The sequence below is a fragment of the Chiloscyllium punctatum genome, chromosome 36, assembly GCF_047496795.1.
Source record: "Chiloscyllium punctatum isolate Juve2018m chromosome 36, sChiPun1.3, whole genome shotgun sequence".
Taxonomy (NCBI): domain Eukaryota; kingdom Metazoa; phylum Chordata; class Chondrichthyes; order Orectolobiformes; family Hemiscylliidae; genus Chiloscyllium; species Chiloscyllium punctatum.
In genome coordinates, this window is record NC_092774.1 from 56,436,839 (window position 1) to 56,463,775 (window position 26,937).

A 26,937-nucleotide genomic window follows, 5' to 3' on the forward strand; every position below is an offset into this window, starting at 1 on the left:
AATGGTATCTTACAATAATTGACAGTCCAGATTTTTAATGACTTAACGGAACACCCCTAACTGGCCTGGTGAGATTTGAACACCTCTCACAGAACATTAACCAGGATTGGGTAGGAGTAGACCAGTTACATTGAGACAAAACCACTGTTTTCTCAGACAGGAATTTCCAGCTTTGGTCAACAAGAGGACACAGTGTTTCAGGGAAACCAGAAGTATCTATTCAGAATTTCCAACATGAACTGACAGGAATAACTTCTGCAAAACTCCCTCACAGGATTTTGGGGTGAAGATTTACATAGGAAAAGAAGAATCATAATCCATAAGCCCGTGTGTGAGTAAGAATAATACTTATTGTTACGTCATGGAGATCAAACCCTGTTAATTAAACTAAGCGCCCAGAAAAACTCACCTTGCCTCATAATCTGTTAAAATGTGAGTGACAGAATTCCTAAATTCCACTATTTAAAGAAAATATTTTTCTAATTCAAATAGTGCACACTAAACAAAACCTATTCACAAATCCAACACCCCCTTTCTTTAACTACTTGCTATCTGACCCCAACTCGACACGACTTAATATGCTATTGTAATAACATATTTATTAAACGTTACAAACGTTGTATAATCTCAATGCCACACAGTCTCCTCTTCATTGATGTTTTCACCTTTCTAGCTGCTGATCTTCCTGGGTGCTCTTCTTTTTACTTTATGTTTCATGTGAACAGGTACCTTTGATGGAGAGTGTTTTCAATTTCTCTGAGAGCAAGGTCTTAGATCGGCAGTTGCTCTCCCACTGACTTTCAAAATGCCGGGTTTATATCCCCCATAGGACACATTAAATTTTTATTTGATTGCTTTCCAGAGATCAAAACAATAAAATTCAAAATCTCATTGCCTTCTGGTATCCTCGGCAGAGCTGAAATTAATTAAATTTGAATTGTTGTAAAAACTTCAAACAGAACATAGGTATCCATTAAACAGCCAATTGCTACATTTGAAACAGCCCGACCTTTTGCTCGCAGCTGTGGCTGTACTTTAAGTTGAGAAAAGCACTCTCTATCTTAAACTGACAATACATGCTTTCGACTTCATCACATTGCATTGATCATTTGTCCTGGACGAACACGAAGACTCCAACACCATGATGCAACCATGTAAATGTGGAGACTGTGGGAAGAGATTGGAGTTACCCTGTCGAGCTGGAAATTGATTGATACAGTCACACTGGAAATAAGCTTTTGCCTGCTCTACATGTGGAAAGGGATTCACGGTGTATTCCAGCTTCCAGAAAAATTTGCTTATCACACTGAGGAGATACCGTTTAGCTGAACCTCCTGTGGAAAGTGTTTCACACAGTCAGCCAAACTCACTGTGCACCAACGAGTTCACACTGGGGACAGGCTGTTTATGTGCCCTGTATGTGGGAAGGAATTTGCCGGACATCAAACTTGTTGCGACATCAGCGAGTTGACACTGGAGATAAATTATTTACTTGCTCAGAGTTTGCAAAGGGATTCGGAGAGTCCCACAACCCGCTGATACATCAACACATTCATTCTGGTGAGAGTGTGTAAAAGAATTCACTTCTGCCGACACATCAATGAATTCACACGAGGGAGAAATCATTCACTTGCTCCGAGTGTAATACTAACTGCATTCAGTTTTCTCAGCTCATCAGTGCAGTTACAACATTGGCATCTACCCAACAATCTTGACATTTTCCAGATTGCCTGTGCACAAAGTAGCAGTAAACATCCAACTCAGGATTAATCGTCCTATCAGTATACTCTCGATTATCGATAAAGCTATGTAACATATCGAATAACATCCTCTCAGCTATGAGCTGCTGAGTGACCAGTTTGGGTACCACCAGGCACACTCAGGTACAGACCTCATTCTAGCCTTTTGTTAAAACATGGATTAAAAAAATTAATCCTAGAGGTGAGATGAGATTGACAGCCCTTGACCTCAAGGCTGCATTCGACCCAGTGTGGCATCAAGGTGCTTTGATTAGATTCCAGGATGTAATTTACTACTGCGTACGTTATTCTCTATATAAATCACAACGATCCTCTTGATTAGTTTCCAGTCTGTAATTCATTCCCGAGTGTGTTATTCTATATACAAACTATCCCGAACCCCTCAATTAGATTATAGCCTGTATTACACACTCAGTTTTCTGTTATACTGGATGTAATCATCCTGATTCCCTCGATCAAGTTTCCATCTGTAGATCACTTCTGATTGTGTTATTCTGTCAGTTAACAAACCCTATCTCTTGATTAGATTCCAGTCTATTAAACCCTCCTTGAATCTAGCTACCTTTCAGAAAATTTCCATGTTTATTAATTTTTAACTTTGTTCAGCGACCAATCTATAATCTCTCTCTAATGTAAAATCACGGTCTTCCTTGGCATATATTTTACCCAATATGGCATGCGAATATGATCGCACCCCATTCTTTATGCAGGAGTCCCACGAGCACGCGCAGTGCGCGCTTACAGGCACATGGGCTGGAGTTGGGAACATGCGCACTGATGGTCCGGAAGCCGGAAGGGAGAATGATGTCAATTTCGATCCAACACTGACAGTGATGGTTCCGAGAAACTCGTCTCACAGATTAGATTAGATTGCCTACAGTGTGGAAACAGGCTATTCGGCCCAACACCACCCCTCGGAAGAGCAACCCACACAGAACAATTCCCCTACATTTACCCCTGGCTAATCCACCTAACACTATGGGCAATTTAGCATGGCCAATTCACCTAACCTGCACAGTTTTGGATTGTGGGAGGAAACCGGAGCACCCGGAGAAAACCCACGCAGACACGGAGAGAATGTGCAAACTCCACACAGACAGTTGCCCGAGGCGGGAACCACCGCCCAAGCCACCGTGCAGCCCTAATGGGCGGGGGGCATTTACAAGCTTTTCCTCGTGTAATGTTTGAATGTTTGACTGGAGTCATGTGGTGAGTCTTTCTGACATCTGTCTCATTCACATGATAATTTTGGTGGTTTGTAGTTTACTGCGACTGTTTAGCTGCACTCCTCAATCTTACTCATGCATGGGACCTGAACGTCTTTAGCATCTATTTGCAATACCTAATTGTGCTATTCTGAGTTCCAGACTTCAGACCATTGGAGTTGGATTCTAGAGTGTAGTGCTGGAAAAGGACAGCAGGTCAGGCAACATCCGAGGAGCAGGAGAATCGATGTTTCGGGCAAAATCCCTTCATCTGGAAACCCTGGGGTTCGGTGTCAGTTTGAATGAGAATGTTGGGCATTTCCTGAGCTCCTTGAGTTCAGAGGTTTAGAGCTGGAGAAGATGATAGAGATAGCGAGGGACAAGACTAGGAGCAAAGATGGTCATTTTATAATGGATCTGCTGCATCACCAGGAACCTTTGTGCGTCAGCAGGAATAGTAATCATAGATTAAATGAACTTGGTGTGAGGAAGGAGAGAAGCAGCCGTGATCTGGAACGAAAGGAGGTCACTGGACCTGAAATGTTGACTGTACTGTCTGTCCATTGATGCTACCAGACCTACTGACGTTCTCCAGCAATTTTTGTTTTTGTTTCTGTTTTAGATTTCCAGCATCCATAGTTGTTTGTTTCTTGTTTAGCGATTTGGATGACCTCAGATTTATGGGGAGTAGAATGTTTCAGGCCTTCAGGTGTGTGACAGAAGAATCAAACTCAAGAGGTGACAAAGGCATAGTGTAATTTTCAGAAGCAGATGAACTGAGGTGGGGCAGGGTCAGAAATTATTCCTGAGATTTGAAGAGGTGATCCCAATGAAGATGTGTACATGCAGCTGGGAGTTCATCTGAGAGGTAAAGCATTTACCAAGCTTTCAAGGGGCTACTTCAGCCTCACACATTTGGCATGAGGATAGATGGAAGTGGTGCTGGAGAGTGGTGTTTGCAGTGTGATCTGGACATAATGGATTTGAACTCCTCATTATTTAATTGTGCAAGAGTTCTAAGTATTTAGAATTGGGTGTTGGGCAGCTGAAGGCAGTTCGGTGAGGTGTAAAAGGCCGGGGCGGGGTGGTGGGGGGAGGGGTGGTGCGGTTGGGATGGCGGGGTGGTGGGCGGGGGGTGTCAAAGCTTCAATAGAAATCCAGCAGAACTGAGAACAGACAACACCTAGCTCTGTGGGAACGGGGAGACAAACAGAGGACAGAGAAATCAGGACCTGAAATCCAAGTTGACACCAAACTAGCATGTTATCGGTGCTTTGATATTCAACCTTCCACCAACCTTCCACCATTACCGAACTTCCCATTTGATTTGAATGTCACGTACCCTCAATATTCAGGATCCAATCCTTGTCATCCTAAAACCACGTCTCTGTAAGGAGTCTCAGATCACACTTATTTTCTTCAGTCAATTCGTTCACTTTTCTTACAGTGCAGCACACATTCAGACACAGTCTTTAGTTTCAATTTTTGTGATCATTACAATCCAGCTTTGATTGGTGGTACATTTATTCCCCTTGTCCCTTTCTATTGTTCTCTGACATGCACTTTCCACATTACTACATTGCTCACCTGCCTTGGTTTGGAATTGCCCATCATGTCCAGGGATGTGCAGGTTAGATAGGTTAGCCATGGGAAATGCAGAGTTATCGTTTCATCGTAATAGAAGCAGGAGTCGGCTATTTGGCCAGTCGAGCCTGCTCCACTATTCATACAGATGATGGCTGATCTATCCATCATCTCAGCTCCTCCTACCTGCATTATTCCATTTACTCTTAATTCCCCTCCATGCAATATCCCATCCAACTGTGTCTTGAATATAATTAATGAAGCTGCCTCATCTGCTCCCTTGGGTAGAGGATTCCACAGAGTCACACGAATGACAACATGGAAAGAGACCCTTCAGTCCAATTCATCCATGTTGACCAGTTATCCTAAACAGTCTAGTCCCATTTGCTAGCACCTGGCCCATATCCCCGAAGCCCTTCCTTTCCATGTACCCATCCAGATGCCTTTTAAGTGCCGTAATTATACAAGGCTCCACGACTTCCTCAAGCAGCTAATTCCATACCTGCACCATGCTCTGCGTTAAAACGTTGTCCCTTAAGTCTCTTTTATTTCTTTCCCCTCTCACCGTTAATGTATGCCATCTAGTTCTAGACTCCCTGAATTCAGGGAAAAGATCTTGTCTGTTTATCCTATCAATGCCCCTCATGATTTTATAAACCACAATCAGGTCACCCCATAGCCTCCGATGTTCTAGGGATAACAGCCCCAATTTATTCAGCTTCTCCCGATAGCTCAAATCTTCCAACCCTGGCAACATCCTTGTAAATCTTTTCTAGCAAGACATTTTCAGCCCGTATCCTATCAATGCTAATTTTGCAAACCTCCATAAAGTCACCCCTCAGCCTCCGACGCTCCAGAGAAAACAGCCCCAGCCTGTTCAATGTCAACTATATTTCACTCTGAACAAGACTCAGCTGGTTCAAGAGGTAGAGTGGGGCCGCAGAGGCAACTGCTGTGAGGCTTGTTGCTCTCGGGCTATGATTCTTGTTTTGGGTTTCTTTCGACGCAGACGTACGAGAGATTCGAGGCTCAAATCCTGGACCAGCCCGCGTTTCATGACTTGTGCCAAAGTGCCCGTTTAATTTTCTCAAAAAGCACCTTCGTTAAACGAGGTTGGGCTCCCTGGAGGACCAATGGGACAGAAAGCAGCGAAGTGAAATGATTGGAGATAGCGTTGAATAGGTTGAAGTGAGTGTTGCAGTGTTTGAGGGATGTCAGCGATGAGGGTCGATTGGAAATTTGGGACAGCTCCCTTCGGAGAACAGAAGTTTGAAATCTGGCCCGAATGAAGCTTTCCAAGTCATGCGAAGTCTCGACAGAGAAAGTAATGTCGTCAAAATGCTCCCACGCCTGAAAGAATCGGCAGAATTTTAAAGTCATCAGGAAAAGAACCAAATGTGACATGAGGAAGAACGCTTTTGTCCAGGGAGTGGTTGGAGTGAGTAAATCCCTAATTGATACTGACAAAGAGGCAGATTCATTAGACGCAAACGGGAATCCGGTGGTCATGTTTAAAGTAACAATGTGCAGAATTACATGGAGAAGGCAAGAGAATGATACGAATAGAGACCCACGTTTACTTACTGTGTTGACCCAGCAGAGCGAAGGTGGGCCGCATGGCGTCTATTCAGAGTGAAATCACAAGAGACTGCGGGAAGTTAGAAAAAGTTTATATTTACACAGCCTCCATACGTCTGCGCAACACCATATAAGATGACAGCAGTGGAGATCTTTGACATCAGTCTCGAACGTGCATGCCACGCGCCAGACGAAAGCCTGAAGGGACCTGTGGAGGGGCGTGCTGTGCGTGGGAGCAAAGTGGCGCAGCGGGAGCATGCTGGGCCCATACCCCGAGCTCGAAGCCGTTCTCTGCTATTGTTTCGAGTCTCGTTGAGCGACTTTCTTTTGTTCAGCATCTTGCTTTTCAAACGACTACCTGAGTGTCTAAATTTCTATAACAGCGCATTGTTCTTTTCCTTGCCATGTCATTTGCTTCCTAAAACTTCGGGTATCTGAGCTCAATATATCAAATCGATACACAAGTCAAATTTACACAGTTGCGCTGGCACCCTTGTGGAGCTCTGAGTTGTCTTGTCCTGTTCTCTGCCGGTGTGTCCTGATTTCGTGTGAAACCTCTTCTCTCAGATGGCAATGAACCGGTGAAGTTGAAACTCGTGATTTGCTGTTTTAGTCCCTTTCCTGCAGTAAAGAAACCAACATCCGTGTAATAAAAGACTTTCTGCAGGATTGCTGCGTCAAGACAAATTCTGAACACCAAGCAGGCTGCACAAAAATGCACTCATATCAATTTACCTGAGGGAAGAGTCTCCTGTCCATTTCTCTCTGTCCCGACAGCACAGCATCTTTCTGTCTCTCCGTTAACAGGACCTTTGGATCAAGTTCAAAGTTGCCCATTTCCTACGCATGATCGTAACTGACTTATCCTGCCTCACGTAATAGTGAGAGAGAGCAGAAGAGTGAATGGGCTCTGCCTTCCACCAACGCAGTTTGTAAGTAGAAACGAAATGGTTCAATTATCCACCTGTGGAGAGAGCCCGGTCCCTGGGTACGGGACAAACACCAGCGTCCTGGGAGCAGGGAGACAGATTGCGAAGCAGATGTTCTTGAAACTCTTCGCTGCTTGTGTTTCTGGGAGCAATGTACAATGAATTTCGTACTGAGCAAGTCTCAGCTGCTTCAAGAGGTGGCTGCACCCATGGCTGGTGGCTCGTTAGTGTGGGGTATGATTCTAGCTTTGGGTCTTCGTGCATATGCAGCCGTGTGAGAGTTCCCGGGTTCCAATTCCAGGCGAACCATTATTCCTTAAATTGACCTGAGCAAAAATGCCCAACGAATTTTCTCAATAAAGCCGCATCGTTAAATAAGATCAGACTGCCTGAATTAGGGACGGTGCAGAGCTGCCATTGCAGTGAACACGGCGAAGGGAATCACTTGTACAAAGTGAGAACAAGTATTGCAGATTTTTCGCCCGCGCAATCCGAGTCTGAATGAATCCTCCACCTGTATTACGCTCAATTCTGAGGGTGATACTTCAGGAAGCGGAGAAGTGAAGTGATTGCAGACGGCGCTGAGCAGGTTAACGTGAATGGTCCCGTCCTGAGGAATGTCAGCAATGAAGGGAGATTGGAAAGATTGGGGCAGCTCTCTTTGGTGAACAGAGGGCTGAAAGCTGGTCTGATTGAAGTTTTCCACGTCATGAGGGTTTTAGACAGAGGAAATAATGCAGTGAAAATGCTCCCAGGCCTGAAAGGATCAAGAACGATTTGGTAGAGATTTAAAGTCATCAGGAAAATAAGTAAAAGTGACATTAGGAAGACCGTTTTCGCACAGGGAGTGGGGCCAGTAAGTGGCTGTCTGACAGTGACAAAGAGGCAGATTCAATGGACACAAAAGGGAATTTGGTGGGCATGTTCAATGTAACAATGTGCAGATTTCCAGGGAGAAGGCGACAGAATGAGACACATATTTACATATTGTGTTGAACCAGCAGAGCTAAGGTGGGCTGCATGACCTCAGTCTGTGCTGTCACACATTTCGTGATTCTGAGTGAAATCGGAGTTGGACCAACAGAACGTAGGAAAATTGACAACGGGTATATTCTGCCCAACAGGATACTCCATCACAGCAATGAGGGTGTTTTGACATCATTCTCGAAGGTACATGACGCAATGCAGATTCAAAACCGAGTATCCCTTTGAATCACGGAGTAATTTGTTTACAGTTATTCAGTTGAGGTGAGCGGAGATGCGCATTGGGAGCCACTCCAGTTGATAGGTCGAAGACGTTTTCTCCTGTGTGATAGTCCCACCAGCACTCCAATTTGCTGTGCTTCCAGTCAGTCGATGCAGATTACTCTCCCATACTGATACACGGGCCACGATGACCCAGCTGTGGTGGCAAGCTTGTGAAGGGTTGAGTGCTCTTCTCCTGTTCTCTGTCGGCCTTCTATGATCCGAATCATCAAACCTCTCTTCTCCGAGATAGGAATAAACTGGCGAAGGTGAAACACATCAGTTGCGGTGTGTTCCATGCGCAGGAGGCCCTGCATTAATTCCCCATGCTGTTTCACACAGCAGCGTCCTCTCGGTGAATTACACTTGGCAAAAAAATCGATTGAACCAAATCAGTGTCTGCCATTGGATTTTACTGACACCGTTTATAAAATTCAGGCTCACCGTTAATGTGGAGAGAGGCCGTCAGACTGTAGTTTCCGCTCCTTCTGTTGAATAACGATAATTTTAACTGTGTCCAGTGAGAGGAAAGGATTTGCTGTTGGTGGGAAACATTTCTATCTGAAATCGCTGTCACTCTCCTGATCGATAGAAACATAAAGCTGGGAGTCTCTGGATTATGTTGTTAAAGCGTTGGTATTATGTTGTTCACACCGCGCTGTCACCAACTAAACGAGGCAGCTGCCCAGAGAGAGGTGGCTGTGTTCAAATCCCGTGATGAACTGGGGGAGCTGAGCATTTCCCCAAACAATGGGCACTCCACCTCCCTGACACAGTGTTCACAAATCAAACTGACAGCAAAGCTTCACGTGTGATCGAAAGTTTCCAGAAGGAAGACTTGGCTCAACAGATATCCGGAGTGAACGTACTCTATTCTTGATTTGCAGTGTAAGACGTTGGTTATCGGGAGCTTGATGGGATTTGAACACACAACTTCCTAATCTGGAGTCAGACGCACGACCGTTGCGTCACAAACTCACGGCCCAGGGCATGGCTGGAACACTGCAGCAAACCTGAGACAGAGATGTTGGCCCGGGAACAGTGTGGGGTGTGGAATTGGCAGGCAACTGGAAGCTCAGGGTCTTTTTGCGGGCAGAACGTAGATGTTCTGTGCAGCAGTCACCCAGTTTATGCTTCGTTTTCCCCAATGAAGATGAGACCACATTGTGAGCAACAAATGCAGTAGATTGGGTTGTAGGAAGAGCAGGTAAAGTGCTGCTTCACTTGGAAAGTAAGGTTGGGTCCTTGGATAGTGAGGGAGCAGGTAAATGGGCTGGTGTCACACATTCAGCAGTTGCAAGGTAATGTGCCATTGGGTGGGAATGGGGTTAGGGTTGATGGGAATGAAGGAAGAGTTGACCCAAGGTATAACTCCTGCACATTTACTTATCCGCCAAATACAGAAATTTGTTAAGTGTGTACAAGGAAATTTTCTAATTCACAATCAGGATGTACATACTGGCGAGGGTGCAAAAGCTAAGGGCCAGCAACCATAATTCTATTAACATTACAATTGTGATTGAAAATAATATGTCAGATCTAAAGGTTGAAGTTCTAAATTGGAGGAAGACGCAGGTATGAGGCAAGATCTTTCAAAACCTGATTGGGGGCAGATGTTCGCAGGTTAAAGGACTGCTGGAAAAAGGGAAGCCTTCAAATATGAGATAAGTAGAGTCCAGACACAGTATATTCCTGTTAGGGTGAAAGGAAAGGCTGGTAGGTGTAGGGAATGCTGGATGGCTAGAGAATTTGAGATTTTGGTTAAGATAAAGAAGGAGGCATACGTCAGGTATCGACAGAGAGATCGAGTGAATCCTTAGAGTATAAAGGCAGTCCGAGTATACTTAAGAGAGAAATCATGAGGGCAAAAAGGGGACATGAGATAGCTTTGGCAAATAGAGTTAAGGAAAACCCAAAGGGTTTTTATAAATACGGTAAGGACAAAAGAATAGCAAGGGAGAGAATAGGGCCCCTCAACGATCAGAAAGGTGGCCTTTGTGTGGAGCTGTTGTACATCGGGTGGGGGTTGGGGGGGGGCGTGGATACTGAACGGATATTATGCATCAGTGTTTACTGTGGAGAAGAGCATTGAAGATATAGAATGTGAGAAAGTAGATGGTGAAATGTTGAAAAAATGTCCATATTACAGATGATAAATTGCTGGATATCTTGAAATGCAGAAAAGTGGATAAATCCCAAGGACCTGATCAGGAGTACCCCAGAACTCTATGGGAAACTGGGGAAGTGATTGCTAGGCCTCTCAATGAGATATTTGTATCATCAATAGTCACAGGTGAGGTGCCGGAAGGCTAGAGGGTGGTTAAGGTGGTGCCACTATTTAAGAAAGGTGGTAAGGAAAAGCCAGGGAACTATAGACCGGTGAGGCAGACATCCGTGACGGGCAAGTTTTTGGAGAGATTCCTGAAAGATAGGATTTACATGTAATTGGAAAGGAAAGAATTGGTTAAGGGTAGTCAGCATGGCTTTATGCTTGGGAAATCATGTCTCACGAACATGATTGAGTTTTTTGAAGAAATACAAAGTGGAATGATGGGTGCAGAGCGATGGACGTGATCTCTATGGACTTCAGGAAGGCGTTCATCAAGTTTCCTCATGGGAGACTGGTGAGCAAGGTTTAATCTCATGGCATGCAGGGACAACTAGCTATTTGGATACAGAACTGGCTAGGAGAAATAAGACAGAGGGTGGTGATGGAGGGTTGCTTTTCAGACTGAAGGCCTGTGACCAATGGTGTATCACAAGGATCGATGTTGGGTCCACTACTTTTTGTCATTTATATAAATGATTTGTATGTAAATAGAGGAGGTATAGTTAGTAAGTTTGTAGATGACACCAAAATTGGAGGTGTAGGGGACAGTAAAGAAGGTTACCTCAGATTACAACGGGACCTTGATCAGATGGGCCAATGGGCTGAGAAGTGGCAGATGGAGGTCCATGCAGATAAATATGAGGTGCTGAATTTTGGAAAAACAAATCAGAGCAGGACTTTTACATTTCATGGTAAGTTCCTTGGAAGTGTTGCTGAGCAAAGAAACCTTGGTTTTCAGGTTGATAGTTCCTTAAAAGTAGAGACGCAGGCAGATTGGATAGTAAAGAAGGCGTTTGGTGTGCTTTCCTTTGTTGGTCAGAGCATCGAGGATAGATGTTGGGAGCTTATGTTGTCACTGTACAGAACATTGGTCAGGCCACGTTTGGAATATTGCATGTAATTTTGGTCTGCTTCCTATCGGAAAGATGTTGTGAAACTAGAAAAGGTGCAGAAAAGATTTACAAGGATGTTGCCAGGGTTGGAGGGTTGAGCGAAAGGGCGAGGCTGAATAAGACTGTTTTCTCTGGAGCGTCGGAGGCTAAGGGGTGACCTTATAGAAGTTTATAAAATCATGAGGGATATGGATAGGGCAAATGGGCAAGTTCTTTTCCCTGGGATTGGGGAGTCCAGAACTAGAGCGCATAGTTTTAGGGAGGGGAGGGGAAAGATATAGAAGGGACTTAAGGGGCAACCTTCTCCCGCAGAGGGTGATGCATGTACGGCATGAGCTGCTGGAGTAAGTGATGGAGGCTGTATAATTACAGCATTTAAAATGCATCTGGATGTGTATATGAATAGGAAGGTTTTATGGGGATATGCTGGCATATGGAACAAGTTCGGTTAGGATATCTGGGCTGCATGGACAAGTTGGGCCGAAGGGTCTGTTTCCGTGCTGTACATCTGTGTCACTCTGTGAGACTCCATGGGATTCTCTCGGAGAAGTTGAGGACTGCAGATACTGGAGATCAGAGCTGAAAATGTGTTGCTGGAAAAGCGCAGCAGGTCAGGCAGCATCCAAGGAGCAGGAGAATCGACGTTTCGGGCATGAGCCCTTCTTTAGGAATTTTTATGTATAAACTATAAACATTCCATTAGTTAAATATTGTGAAGTGTGAACCCACTGTTTTCGTCCCCAAGTTCGACCTGAGCTCCCCCTCCCCCATGCAAGGAACTCTGTTGACAGCCTTCGTGTCACATTTAAAACTAGGATCAATAGATTCGTTGTCAGTCGGGGGATGAACAGTTACAGGAAAAGGGCAGGAAAATGCATGTGGAGAATGTCAGATCAGCCACAATCCTATTGAATGGAGAAGCAGGCTCAAGGGGTTGAATGGCATTTTCCTGTTGCTATTTCTTATGGTTCCCGAGCCCTTACTTCTGAAACAGCGTCCGGGCTTCAGTATGTGCCTTTACTGAGAGTGCTGATGTTCCCTTGTGTAATATCAACAACTTAGCAGCTGCTGAAACCTCTTGCTCCTTTGTTACCTCTCAACACAATAAGCCAATGTGTTCAGGGGAGGTGGTGGCCGACTTTATTGTCACCAGACTATTCACCCAGGTAATGTTCTGGGGACCTGGGTTCAAAACCTGCCACGGCAGATGGTGGAATCTGCATTCAATATAAATCTGGAATTAAGAGTCTAACAATAAAACTGTTGTGGTTTGTCGTAAAAACGAATCTGGTTTCCTGCTGCGAAACGTGATCTGATCTGATCTACATGTGATTTCAGATCCACTGTCAGCTGATTGAATCTTCACTGCCCTTTCAGTCAATTCTGAAAGCTAACCTTTTTTAACTATGATGTTGCCAGAATGATTTATAGACGGCATAGGCTGGGACTTTTTTTGACTGGCGAGTAGAAGGTTGAGGGTGGAGGTTATGGAGGTTTATGAAGTCATGAGGGATAAAGATAAGTTGAATAACCAGTGTCTTTTCCCGAAGGGTAGGGACATTTAAAATTTGGGAGTATATTTTTAAGATGAGAGGGAAAAGATTTAAAAAGGACAGAAGGGGGCAACGATTTTTACATTGAAGGCGGTTCGTGTGTAGAATGAACTGTTAGAGGAAGTGCTGGATGCAGGTCATGTTACAATGTTTAAAATTATTTGGATAAGTACATATGAGTCAAACACAGGCAGGTGGGTCTAATCTTCCCCCAGATATTCAAAGGGACAGCCAGTCAGAGGGGGGCAGGGCCACGCCTTTGGTTGTTGTGTGGCATGTGTGACAGCTGCAACAAGACGTCGCAACTCCTGTGCTCAATGCTCTGACCAATGAAAGCAAGCATGCCAAAAGCCTTCTTCACCACCCTGCCTACCCACGACTCTATTTTCTAGAAGCTAATAACCCGCAACCCTAGATCGCTCTCAGTTCTGGTCCCCTTGGTGTTCTGACTTCTGACTTCTTCAACTCTGGATTTATGTTGAACTTGATGGGATACTTTGTCCAACTCAGCATTTGTAAACAGTATCCCTCGGAGGGATTCATTTGAAACTTTTGAGGAGGTGAGCTCAACAAGATTGAACTATTCAAAGTTACTTGGACTCTATTTTAAAGTTACATCAGGACCAGTAGTCAGAGACACGTACAGCATGGAAACAGGCCCTTCGATCCAACTTGTCCATGCTGACCTGATATCCTAAATTAATCTAGTCCCATTTGACAGCACCTGACCCATATACTCTGGCAGCTCATTTCATATATATACCACCTTCTGCATGAAGAAGTTGTCCATTTAATATATTTTGCCTCTTAACCGAAACCTCTGCCCTCTAGTTCTGGACTCCCCCATCCCAGGGAAAAGCCCTTGTCTATTACCCTGTCCATGCCTCTCATGATTTTGTAATCTCTATTAGGTCACTCCTCTGCCTCTGATGATCCAGTGAAAACAGTCCCAGCCTATGCAGCCTCTCCCTGTAGCTCAAATCCTCCAAACCCCTGCAACATTCCCGTAAATCGTTTCTCATAGAGTAGTCAACGTTTCAGTCCTGAAGAAGGGTTAATACCCAAAACGCTGACCAATCCACATTCTGGTGCTGCCTGGCTTGCTGTATTCTCCCAACCTCCTGCTTCGGCATGCAGTATGTAGTGGCTTAGTGTTTACCACTGCATCCTCATAGTGCCGGGGGCCCAGGTTTGATTGCAGCCTTGGGTGACTGTATGTGAGAAGTTTGCACTTTCTCCCAGCGTCTGCGTGGGTTTTCTCTGGGTGATAATGTTTTCTTCCATACACCAAATATGTGCATGTCTTTGGCCATGCTTCCTTGCCCGTAGAGGTAGGTACATTAGGCAGAGGGAAATGGGTCTGGATGGGTTACTCTTCGGAGGGTCGGTGTGGACTTGTTGGGACAAATGGCCTGTTTTCAAACTGAAGCTAATCTCATCTGCGCTACTTTTGTCACTAACGAATGACAGAGTAGACTCGACGGGCCGAATGGCTTAACTTCTGCTCCGATGGTCTTGCGGTCTTAGGTTTCTCTGGATCATTTCATTTGGCAATGAGCAGTACCAGGCTCATTGAGCAGCACTGTCCACTGAAAGCAAAGCTCATAGGACGGTTGAACTCCTACAATGTGGAAACAGGTCCTTCAGCCCAACACATCTGCACTGATCTTCTGAAGAGTAACCCAGTCAGATCCATTTTCCTACCCTCCATAAATTGCACACAGACCCCAAAGGGTGGAATTATTCCTGGGTTCGTGGTGCCATGAGGCAGCAGTGCAACTCTGAGCCACCATGGGGTTGTGGTTGTGGCGTGTAGGGGACACAATTGCAGTCCAGCAGAAAACAAAACAACCCATCTACTCTCCCACTGCACCCACTGTCAGGACTGGCAGGATGTTCAGTCCTGGGGGGGTGACCCAAGGCAACGTCACCCCTGGGTTCTGATTGCTGGGAGCGTTGGTGCCCCTGCTGGTGCTTCCGCAAGTTGCAGGAAAATATGAACCTCTTCCCACACTCGGGCGAGCTGAAGGGCCTCTCCCCAGTGTGGACACGCTGGTGCTTCAGCAGGGCGGAGGAATTGCTGAAGGCCTTCCCGCACTCAGGGCAGCAGAATGGCCTCCCCCCCTCCGACACCGCCCTCCGCCCCCACAACCCTCCCCCCGGGTGGATCGGTTGGTGCTTCAGCAGTGTGGAGGAGCGGGTAAAGCCCTTCCCACACCCCGGGCAGGACAACGGCTTCTCCCCGGTTTGGACGGACTAGTTTCTTAGCAGGGCTGAGGAATTGCTGAAGGCCTTCCTGCACTTAGGGCAACTGAGCGACATCTCCTCGATGTGGACCTATCAATGGGCCATCACGTCGGAAGAAAGAGCAAAGCCCTCCCTGAGCTCTGGGCAGAAGAACGGCCTCTCCTCATTGTGGACCCACTGGTGTCTCAGCAGGTGGGAAGAACTGCTGAAGGCCATCTCGCACTTGGGGCCGGAGAACAGCCTTCCCCAGTGTGGACCAACTGGTGCGTCAGCAGGGCAGAGGCCTTCCCGCACTCAGGGGAGCAGAAGGGCTTCTTCCCCTCTGTTTGCCCATTACTGCTTCAGAACCCTTTCAAATTTCACAATATCGTTCTGAGAGGAGGGAGACCAGAATTGCACACAATATTCCAAAAGTGGTCGAACCAATGTCCTGTACAGCCACAATATAACTTCCCAACTCCAATACTCAGTCAGAAGATTGCAAAAGCGTTCAAAACCCACAAAAAACAAACAGGAAAGAATGGAGGGAAAAATCGAATGTTTGAGAGTCAGCTTGGAAGCATCAATGAGAAATCGGCGGACTGGGTTTATTGGGTACCCATTCTCCTTAAATACACTATATACGTATTTCTCTTCTGTTATTCATAGTTTCTCTGTGCTGCAGTGTGTAGTGGCTGGTTGAAATAATGTCCTGATGCAGCTTCGTTTGTGTGTGTTGGGATGATTGCTTCTGTGGTTAAGTATTTGGTTTGTGTGTGTTGTTTTTCTGTAGATGCTAGTTTGAAGCTCCCCATTGACTGTTTGCTCTGCTGTGACATCTAGGAATGGCACTTTGTTGTTGTTCTCCTTCTCTTCAAACCAGGAGCCCCCCTCAGGCCATAGTCTCACGACTTGGAACATCAATATACAGACTTGTCAAAGGCCTCCGTAGAAGGCTAAAACACCAAGTCGAAGATTCACACAACTCTATTTACTCCATCCAAGAATTTCTGAACACCAAAGACACTAAGATCGAAGAGGATGGAATAATGATGTCCTTTGACATAACAGCCCTGTTCAATCCATTAACATCAACGTAGCCAAAGAAAACTGAAGACACTACTCGAACAACCAAAGACACAAACACAGCATCAACTTCATCAGCAAAGATAGCACTGTCAACTTCATGGAACTGTGCCTTACCACCCACTTCATATTCAGTAACAAGCCCTACAAACAAATCAACGAAACACCCATGGAACCACCAATATCAGTATTCCTAGCAGAAGCAATAATGCAGAGACTCGAACAAACAGCCCTTTCGATGATCCAACCCAAACTTTGGGTCCACTACAGCAATGACACTTTTGTCATCAAAAAATGAAACAAATTAGAGGAAACCTACAACACCATCAACAATCTCCTTACTGGCATAAAATTCACAAAAGAGGAGAACAACAACAAAGTGCCATTTCTACATGTCACAGTAGAGTGAACAGTCAATGGTAAATTCAAAACAGCGTCTACAGGAAAACAACGCACGCGAACCAAGAACTTAACGACAGGAGCAATCATCCCCACACATGCAAACAAATCTGAATCAGGACACGATTTCAACGAGCCACGACACACAGCTGCACCGAGGAACGACGAAGATCAACAAATAAACGAGCCGATTATTTTAGAAGCACGGGCGACCTATGAAACCCCTGAAAACGGCTTCCCTGACCGGGAATCGAACCCGGGCCACGGCGGTGAAAGCGCCGAATCCTAACCACTAGACCACCAGGGAGACACAAGCAAATGCTGACAGCTCTACCAAAAGTTTCTTCCCTGCCCGGAAATCAAATCTGGGCCACGGTCGTGAGAAGGCGTTCACCTGTGTATCCAACAATGTCATTTCTTGTATCCATTGCTCCTGATGCGGTCTCCTCTACATTGGGGAGACTGGAGACTCCTCGCAGAGTCAAGTCACAGCGCTTGAGGGAACATCTCCAGGACACCCGCACCAATCAACCTCATCGCCCTCTGGCCCAACAGTTCAAACCCCTCCCACTCTGCCGAGGACATGCAGGTCCTGGGCATCCTCCATCGCCGCTCCATCACCACCCGATGCCTGGGGGATGAACGCCTCATCTTCTGCTTCAGATAAAGTCAACCACAAGCCATCAATGCAGACTTCTACAGTTTCCTCATTTCCCCTTCCCCCCTCCTTACCTCAGTTCCAACCTTCCAGCTCAGCGCTGTCCTCATGACCTGTCCGACCTGCCAATCTCCCTTCCCACCTATCCGCTCCACCCTACTCTCTGACCTGTCACCTCCATCCCCACCCCCATTCACCGATTGTACTCTTTGCTACCTTTGGCCCAGCAACACCCGATTTATCTTTCCACCCTGGAGGCGTCCTGCCTTAATTCCTGATGAAGGCCTTTTACCCGAAACATCGATTTTCCTGCTCCCCGGAAGCTGTCTGACCTGCTGTACTTTTCCAGCACCACTCTGATCTAAACTCTGGTTTCCAGCATCTGCAGTCCTCACTTTTGACTCACCAATAAAATCAGTGTGACGATTTCACATCAACAAACTAACACAAGCAGACACAACGTCGACAGAAACACTAGCACATTACTTTACATTAAAGACATCTGGGAAATGATGTCCAGACAAATCAATCCTCTCAGCATCATGGTCGCCCACAAACCTACCATCACACTTGAACAGTGGCTAATGAACCTGAAAAACCCGATACAAACAACCAGCAAACGAATGTTATTTAAAAAATACCATACAAGGAAATATATACATGACCTCTGCCACACAGGTCTCTGAGGCAAGAAATGCTGGGATGAGATAATGAAGATTATTTCAGCCAAGACGAATCGGCACTGACTGGACAGCCATTTAAAATCAACGCTGTCAGCCCAGGATGGAAGACCCGAAGGGATGAACAGTTTTCTTATTTCCTGAAGATTTACAAAGCTGAGACTGTGTTTTGGTGTTTGTTCCCTTTCCACTCCCATGAGCCGCAGTGGTTGGGGCGGTGAGTTGGGGAAAGTGAAATGTGCCCGCGAGCAGCGTGTGGAGCTATTTCAGCTTCCTCTCCTCTGACAGCGCTATGACGGGACTCTGATGTTCTCAGGGACACTTCCCGACGCGAGACAGTGAAAAGAGTCTCGTTCCTGCAGATCAGCAATTCAAACCATTTGCCGGCTTCAGGACAATGAGAAAGATTAATTGGGGTGTGTGAAGAAGCTGAGAGCTGCATTTCAAACAGGTAGGTGGAGTCAGATGCGTCATCCATTGCGCCCCTGGCCCTGTGCGGACCTGACGCCGCCATGCTGCAGAGTTCTGACGTTAACACGGACATGCGCAGCAATGGGAACATTCACAAGAGGAACACAAAGATAATCACCGTCACTGCTTCCCTTCCATAGTCCCAACTTTGTGAAGCACTATCTTTCACTGGCAAATAAAACACATTAATCCTCAGGTGCCGACTTCACTTCGATCACGACTTCACACCCCTACCTGTTCTCGTCTCATTTCCAAATACTTGGCTCATAGCTTCAAAAACTGTTCTGTTGGTATCTGATTGTTCCACCCTGTCAGGCAGTGGGTTGCAGATTCCCGACCAGGCCCAATGTGATTGAAATATTTCAACTCCTCCACTGAGTTGCATCTTTCAAAAAATCGTGGAGCAATCTCCCTTTCCTTTTTACGACATTTCTCAACTGTAGTCGGCAGGGTTAACACCTGCGTGGGGAAAGCGCAATGGATTTCATCTCCATCGCACTCACCAATCGGCCCACCAATACAGAACCACACTGACAGCTTCATTTCCCAGGTCTCTCAGCCTGTGGAGCTGAGAAAGAGGGAATCATTGCAGAGTTTGATTGAATCCAATCACTTCACAAGATTCGAAATGGTTAAATATCTGCAAATGGCGAGTCTGGGTGTTTCATCACGAAAGATGACGTGGGCCTAGCCAGCAGGTTACCACCCTGGGCGGGGGAGCCCCAAAGGATCTCTACACCAACACCTGAAGTGTTCAGCCACAACTACACGCCCAAAGTTGTGGTCTAAACTTTCTCATGGAATAGTTCTAACAGGAAAGGTGAGTATTGGGCTTGTCCTGTCCGCGCCATAGCCCCAACGTTTCCTGTTCCCCTGGATTTGATCAGGACAGAGGAGGCTGATGGGAGATCGAATTGAACTAAACACATTGATGAGAGATAGAGCGGCTGGGAAGGATCCATTCCCATGCGGAGAGAGATTAATAATCAGGGTCGAAAATAAGGAGCCACTTCAAGAAATTTGGGGTTCATTCAGCAAAGCTAATGTAGAACTGTTCACAGAAAATTGTGATGAAAGTCTCTCGAGTTATTTTGATGAGAAGTGTTGATGATGCTAATACAGTCGATAGGATGAACGTAGATTGGTAAATGTATTTGGTGACAGTTCTGTTCTAGCCCTGTGAGCGACACCTGGATCTGAAGGAGTATAAGGGACATTAACAACATCGATCTGAAATTGGACACGTGACAAGGAACAGAGCCATCATGAACAGTTGGCTTTGAACTGGATAAGTTTTCTCGTGAAATTAGCTTGAGGCTTGAGGTATGCAAGGTCAAGATAATTGAGGTAAAACACGGAAACGCTATCCTCATTAGCAGACAGTGAAAGGATTACAAGACACAAATTAAACATTTTCGACAAGTGATACAGGGGACTGGGAAGATAAGTATTATAAACTGTGAACAGCAAAGTTCTGGAGCACAACAGTTACATTCAAAGACCGAAAACATCCAGGTCCTGATTAATCAGATTGCATTCTGGTGCTTTTCTGCAAAACATCCACTTGCAATGTCCTACAAAAGAGTGACAAAACCCATCCCTGTCAGCCCAGGATAGAAAATCCGAAGGGATGAACGCTTGCTGATTTTCTGAAGATTCACAGAACTAAAACTCTGGGTTTTGGTGATTGTTTCCTTTCCACTCCCAGGAGCCGCAGTGGTTGAGGCGTTGAGTTGGGGAGAATAAAATGTGCCCGTGAGCAGCATGTGGGTCTATTTCAGCTTCCCCTCATCTGACTGCGCTGTGAGTTGACTCAGATGTTCTCAGGGACATTTACTGACACTGGACAGGGAAAGGATTCTCATTCCCGCAGATCCGGAATTCAAACCGTATGCCGGCTTCAGGAGAATGAGGAAGATTAATTGGGGTGTGTGAAGAAGCTGTGAGCTGCATTTCAAACAGGTAGGTGGAGTCAGATGCATCATCCATTGCGTCCCTGGCACTGTGCGTATCTCACGCCACCATGCAGCAGAGTTCTGACGTTAACACGGACATGCGCAGCAATGGGAACATTCACAATGTGAACAACCAAAGATAATCACCGTCACTGATTCCCTTCCACAGGCCCAACTTTGTGAAGCAGTATCTTTCACTGGCAAAGGAAACACCCTTGTCCTCAGGTGCCTGCTTCATTTCGATCACGATTTCAAGCCCCTCCCTGTTCTAGTCTCATTTCCAAACACTTTGTTCATAGCCTCAAAAGAAGCTCTGCGGGTATCTGCTTGTTCCACCCGAACAGGCAGTGGGTTGCAGATTCACACCAGTCCCAATTTGAGTGAAATATTTTTCCCTCTCCCCTGATTTGAATCTTACAGAAGAAGCCGGGGAGCAAACTCCCTTTCTTTTGGACGACATTTGTCATTTTATACTCGGCAGGGTTCACACCTGCGTGGGGAAACCGCAATGGATTTCATGTCCATCGCATTAACCACTCGGCCCACGAATACAGAACCACACTGACAGCTTGACTTCCCAGGTCTGTCTGCCTGTGGAGCTGAGAAAGAGTGAATCATCGCAGAGTTTGTTTGAATCCAATCACTTCACAGTGATTCGAAAGGGTTAAATATCTGCACATGGTGTTTGCAGATATTTAGGTGTTTCACCCCAAAAGATGAAATGAGCTTTCATTTAGAAATTGCAGGAGGAACTCAGCAGGTCAGGCAACATCTGTGGAAAGTGAATCAGAGGCAACATTTCAGAATTCTGTTTCCTCCGACAGGTCCTGTCAAACCTGCCGAGTTTCTCGATTGGTCTCGTCTTCTCAGCATATGCAGTCCCTTTCGTTAGACATGTATTCAATTCAGAAACCCCTTTGTGGAGAATATTTCCGTTTGGGGAGCATTTTCCTGACCCCATTAAAAGCACACGGCTTCGACGCCAAGGAAGAGCAGCGAACACACCGCCCCTGGGTGGGCTCGAACCACCAACCTTTCGGTTAACAGCCGAACGCGCTGACCAATTGCGCCACAGAGACAGGCGCTGACATGAGCTGCACCATCGCTTAATGATTTTATAATTCAGCCTCCCCGCCTAGAATTACAATTGTCATCTGTCAGTTTTACTTTTCCATAATCAAGCCTGGGAGATCTCTTGTGGAGATATCGGGGACAGTCTGCAGACACGTCCATGTCACGAGGAACTAGCTTTCTTACTCCGGGGCCGTCGCCCTTCCAGCCTTTCAGTGTTTTGCCTGTTCCCGAGTTCTCTCATTAACTCTGAGGCGAGAAAGGGTTTGAATTCCTGATGAACGACAATTCTTTCAATGTCTCAGATCAGTTCATGTGCCGAGAACATCAGAGTCAACCTCCCGGCCTCTTCAACAAGGGGACGGTGTCTGGACTGTCTCTGCTCAGTCGGACAGGTCATCTTTCATTCTCCTCTAAATCCGCTTCCCAAAGTGTTTCTAAAGGTTCACAAAGCTGGAGACTGGGATTTCTGTTTTGCTTCATGAACATTTTTCCATTTCCTAACTGACAAAATTTTGCCAAAATCTCTTCCCAATTGTACGTCTTGCCTCATGTCCAGGGATGAGGAATTTCCATTTTGGGGAGCCATTCCCAAGGTTGAGAATGTTCGCTTTGGAGCAAAGAAGGATAACTGGAGATTTCCTGGGGCTGTTGGTCATGATGGGAGAAGAATCGGTGGGAATGGGCAGATTAATGATCAGAAGAACCAATTGCCACTGACCAGAGTCAGTTACCAGAGGACAGGGATTGAAGTTCTTGAATGAAAAGCAGCACTTGTGCCTAATAAACACAGAGAATACTGCAGAAAGCCAACAGGTCGAGCAGCATCTGTGGAAAGGTAAACAGAGCTGACGTTGTGAGTCTGGTACGTTGTTTGTTCAGAACCCGAGTTTCCTGCATGTCAATCAATTCCCAGACGTGAGAAAACGGGTCTTTATTGAGACGGGTTTTGTGAAGTTTGAACGATAATGCAACCAACAGGAAGTTATTTAAAATCGCCAGCGAAGAAAGCATAGCCAGCAGGTTACCACCCTGGGCGGGGGAGCCCCAAAGGATCTTTACACCAACACCTTAAGTGTTCGGCCACAACTACACGCCCTAGGTTGCGCTCTAAACTTTCTCATGGAATAGTTCTAACAGTAAAGGTGAGTATTGGGCTTGTCCTGTCCGCGCCATAGCCCCAACGTTTCCTGTTCCCCTGGATTTGATCAGGACAGAGGAGGCTGATGGGAGATCGAATTGAACTACACACATTGATGAGAGATAGAGCGGCTGGGAAGGATCCATTCCCATGCGTAGAGAGATTAATAATCAGGGCCGAAAATAAGGAGCCACTTCAAGAAATTTGGGGTTCATTCAGCAAAGCTAATGTAGAACTGTTCACAGAAAATTGTGATGAAAGTCTCTCGAGTTATTTTGATGAGAAGTGTTGATGATGCTAATACAATCGATAGGATGAACGTAGATTGGTAAATGTATTTGGTAACAGTCCTCGTTATCGCATCGCCCTCTTGTTTAATTGATTCGACCCTCCTCATCTCTATGTACAGGAATTGCTCCCCAGCCGATGTCGCAACTCTGCAACAAAATGCATCAAAATCACTTAGTAAAGCCTGAGTACCAGATCAGGTCACAATCCAGTGGTTCCATGAGCTTTGAAAGTAACATAAAACGTACCATACGCAACGATTGCTCTGAGATAATCTGGGTGACGAAGTTTCTTAATTTCTTTCCTCGAAATGAATGACATCTTACTCATTTCAGTGTTCTTTAATATGGACTGGTATTAATTCCCATAGCACTTGACCGTTCTAATTCTGTGATTGAGCCGTTTATTGGCCTCGAGACATGAGTAGAATCTGTCAATTTTCAAGTGCCACCGTTAACGCACAACCACAAACTTGTCTCCCGTTCACTCTCAGCTTTCCCTCATAACCGAGCAACGGGGACAGGAAGAAAAGGAACGGGAGTAAAACTCAGTTTGAATATGATTAGATTGCCAGTTGAAGAAAGAGCGAATGTTCCGCACAAAAGCAAAGTTTCACGTGAACATTGCACAATATGGATATCAAACTCATGACCTCACAATAAAAATCTTTTGTTCTACTACTGAGGTATTCGAACATATAGTCAGGGTGTGACCAGTTATTTTATCAAGGCAAAATAACTTCTTAAAATTTACGAAAATAAATACATTTATCAGCAGAAGTCCACAGCTTCAATGCTTTCTGCTCAAACCTCAGGTAAATCATTAAGATTCCACTTCCTTTTTGCTTCTTTCTCAACGCTAACATCCAGTTTCTTCAGTTTCTCTTATTGAATGTAAAGTTGTTTGTCTTTTTTGGCCTTTTTTTGAAAGCAAATTCGCTTCAATATCAACAAAACTGTCAGGCAAACCTGACACACAAACAGCTCCTCGCTCCCACATATCCCCAATTCTCACTTTCAGATTTGCAAAGGTCTATAAAATAAAGTAAGCAGTTGAGCACGTTTAGAAAGTAGATGACTGACATTTATGGGTGACTCGCTTGGGCCTTTGCCAACGCTGCTCGCAGGTTTCGTGATCAGGACATAATCTCCCTCAGTTTTGCTGAGCCTGTGCTTGGTTCATTGGGAGATTAGGCCCGGGTTGCAGTCGACCCCGACTTACGTTACATTGATGTTTTTCACTGGCAGCAGAAGATTAGAGATTATAGGATCAGAACATTGCTGCTTTTCTATTTCTTCCTGTGTCGTTCCATCTGGGACTGAGGAAAGCGAATCATTATCGGGAAACCAAGAACATTACGTTTCTAAAGATTCAAGTGCAGGAATTCAATCAGTTATCTGTTCTGTGACTGTGTTTGTCCGAATATTGGTATAAGACGCCTGGGAGTGTCTGTATTCGATATTTCAAGAACAAATAACTGGAGAATATTTTCTTGCAGATCGTGTCCTCAATAACAGGCCGGAAATGTGCAACAAGGAAACGGTTAAGATTATAGGAATATGAGTCGGCCATTTAGCCCCTCAAGTGTGTTCCAACGTTCAAAGAAATCATTGCTGATCAGAGGCCTAACTCCATTTATCTGTCTTTGGCCCATGTCCCGTAATACCTTTCCTGAACAAAAAAAAATCTGTTTCGGATTTAAAGCTGACAAATTATCCTGTACCCACTGCCATTTATGTAGGATATTTCCAAACATCTGACAAACTCATTGTGTAGAAGTGCTTCTGAACATGTACCCTGAAAAGTCTGGCCCTAATTCTATAATTTTGCTCCATTTCGACTTCCAACTATTTTGGTGAACAGCCGGACTTGCTGACTAAATGCACCAAAGAGTCTGAGATGTAAAAAAACAGTAAGATCACGAAACCCGAGTGTTAGCGAATTCCAGCTTCAGACTACAATTACTGAAATAGCAATTGTCCTTTATCAGTGTGACTTTACCAAAATAAAGGCTGGGACATTCATTGTAAACAGTCTGACCACAGACACTGCAGACACACCCATGTCACAGAAACCACCCCTGTGTGGGGATACAAACAGAGTGGTATGGCAGCCTGTCTGCAATTTCGTTCGTTTCACTTGCATTCTCACTTTTGTCTCGCTTTAGAAACACGAACTGACTGAGCGGAATACAGTTTTTTTTCAGCCGTAATCATACGGTGCTTTTATAGCACTATCACTGCTTTAAGGATTGGTCGAGTAATTCGGGAACGTGGTTTAGAAGCCGATGGCTCTCACCGTGTTCAAACCTTACCAAATGTCTGCAGAAATCATTCGCCAACATCGGGAAAAAGTGCTTCCAGACATACCTGTGGAATTTCGGGGTTTGATAGGCCTTGAACTTCAGTGGAAGGAAGGGAAGCCCCGATGCAGGGGCTGCCTGACCCTTTTTAAAAAACTGTCACCAGAAATTCCAGCCGCAACACGACGTCATAGGACATGCCCAGAGATGGCCTGCAGCTATTGTGACGCAATAATGATACTGGCCCCAGGAACATGAATATGTATTCGGAATGGGTCACGTGGTACTGAATAAAAAAAAATAGAAGGTCAGCAAACCAAACATGAGCAAAACCAACGTAGTGTACAAATTCTCATTGAAGGACTGCAGAAAACACCACATAGGACAAACAGGAAGACAGCTAACGATGCGTATCCATGAACAACAACTAGTCACGAAATGACACGACCAGCTATCCTTAGTAGCCACACACACAGATGACAAGCAACATTGTTCGACTGGGACAACACTACTATTATAGGACAAGCCAAACAGAGAACAGCCAGGGAATGCCTAGAGGCATGGCATTCATCCACAGATTCAATCAACAAATATATCGACCTGGACCCAATATACCGGCCACTGCAGCGGACAGCTGGAACTGACAACTGGAAGCGGCAGATACAAATCACTATAAATGCCGGAGGAAACATTACAGAAGCGCTTCACAGGAGGCTCCCAAGCACTGAGGATGTCACCGAGACACGGGACGAAACGTCTGCAACACAAGTTCCCAGTTCGGCGAACAGAACCACAACAAAGGTTTTGTTTGCAGGAACTGAGTGACAAAAACAGGATGCTCTCAAATTTCGACAGGAATTACACTTCTGTTCAAGATTTACGGAAAGCTTTGTAGCTCGGTTGCCGATTGTCGTAGCTCGCTGAGCTGGGAAGTTGATTTGCAGGAGTTACATCCTCTGTCTAGGTGACATCTTCAATGCGTTGGAGCGACCTGTGAAGCGCTGCTGTACTGTGTCTTCTGGAATTTATTTGGTTCTGTTTCTGCTGCTTTTGTTTGACGGTTCTGGTTGTTCGTTGCAGTGATTGGCATATGTCAATGTGTTTATTGGTGGAGTCCGTGGGTGAGTGCCATGTTTGTTGATTTCTCTGGCTGTCCTCTGTTTAGTTGTGCTATGACCGTTGTGCTGTCCTCGTCGATTTTATCGTCCTTGTCATCTGTGTTTGTGTGGGTACCAGAGACAGTGTTTAATGGGTAGATGGTGTTCATGGTTACGGATTGCCTGCTTGTCCTGGACTGTATAGTTTTCATGCAGCCTTTGCATGGAATCTTGTAAACTATATATTTTTCCACATGATGTGGTTGGGTCTTTTGTTCTGGTGAGTTGTTGTCTGAGCGTGGCTGTCAGTATGTGGGCTGTCATGAATCCGAGTGGTCGGAGATGTCTGGCTATTAGTTCTGTGAGGTTTATTATATAAGGTAAAGTGGTGAGTGTGTTGGGTCGTGGCAGATCCTCGTCCCGTTGTTTGTCTGCTTGGCAATTGTGGATGAACTTGCGGTGATATCCGTTCTTGGTGAAGCCTCTG

At 45.5% G+C, this 26,937-nt stretch overlaps 1 protein-coding gene and 2 non-coding genes across 3 annotated transcripts in view; all 3 read right to left on the reverse strand.

Annotated features, from left to right (window-relative positions):
• LOC140460513 (uncharacterized) overlaps positions 1 to 26,937 on the reverse strand; it is a 191,136-nt gene that overhangs the window by 147,028 nt on the left and 17,171 nt on the right. The gene's annotated exons all lie outside the window — the stretch shown is intronic.
• Positions 17,023 to 17,094, reverse strand: trnae-uuc (transfer RNA glutamic acid (anticodon UUC)). Its single transcript has one exon. It is a non-coding gene; the product is annotated as a tRNA-Glu (tRNA).
• trnan-guu (transfer RNA asparagine (anticodon GUU)) lies at positions 21,557 to 21,630 on the reverse strand. The gene has a single exon. It is a non-coding gene; the product is annotated as a tRNA-Asn (tRNA).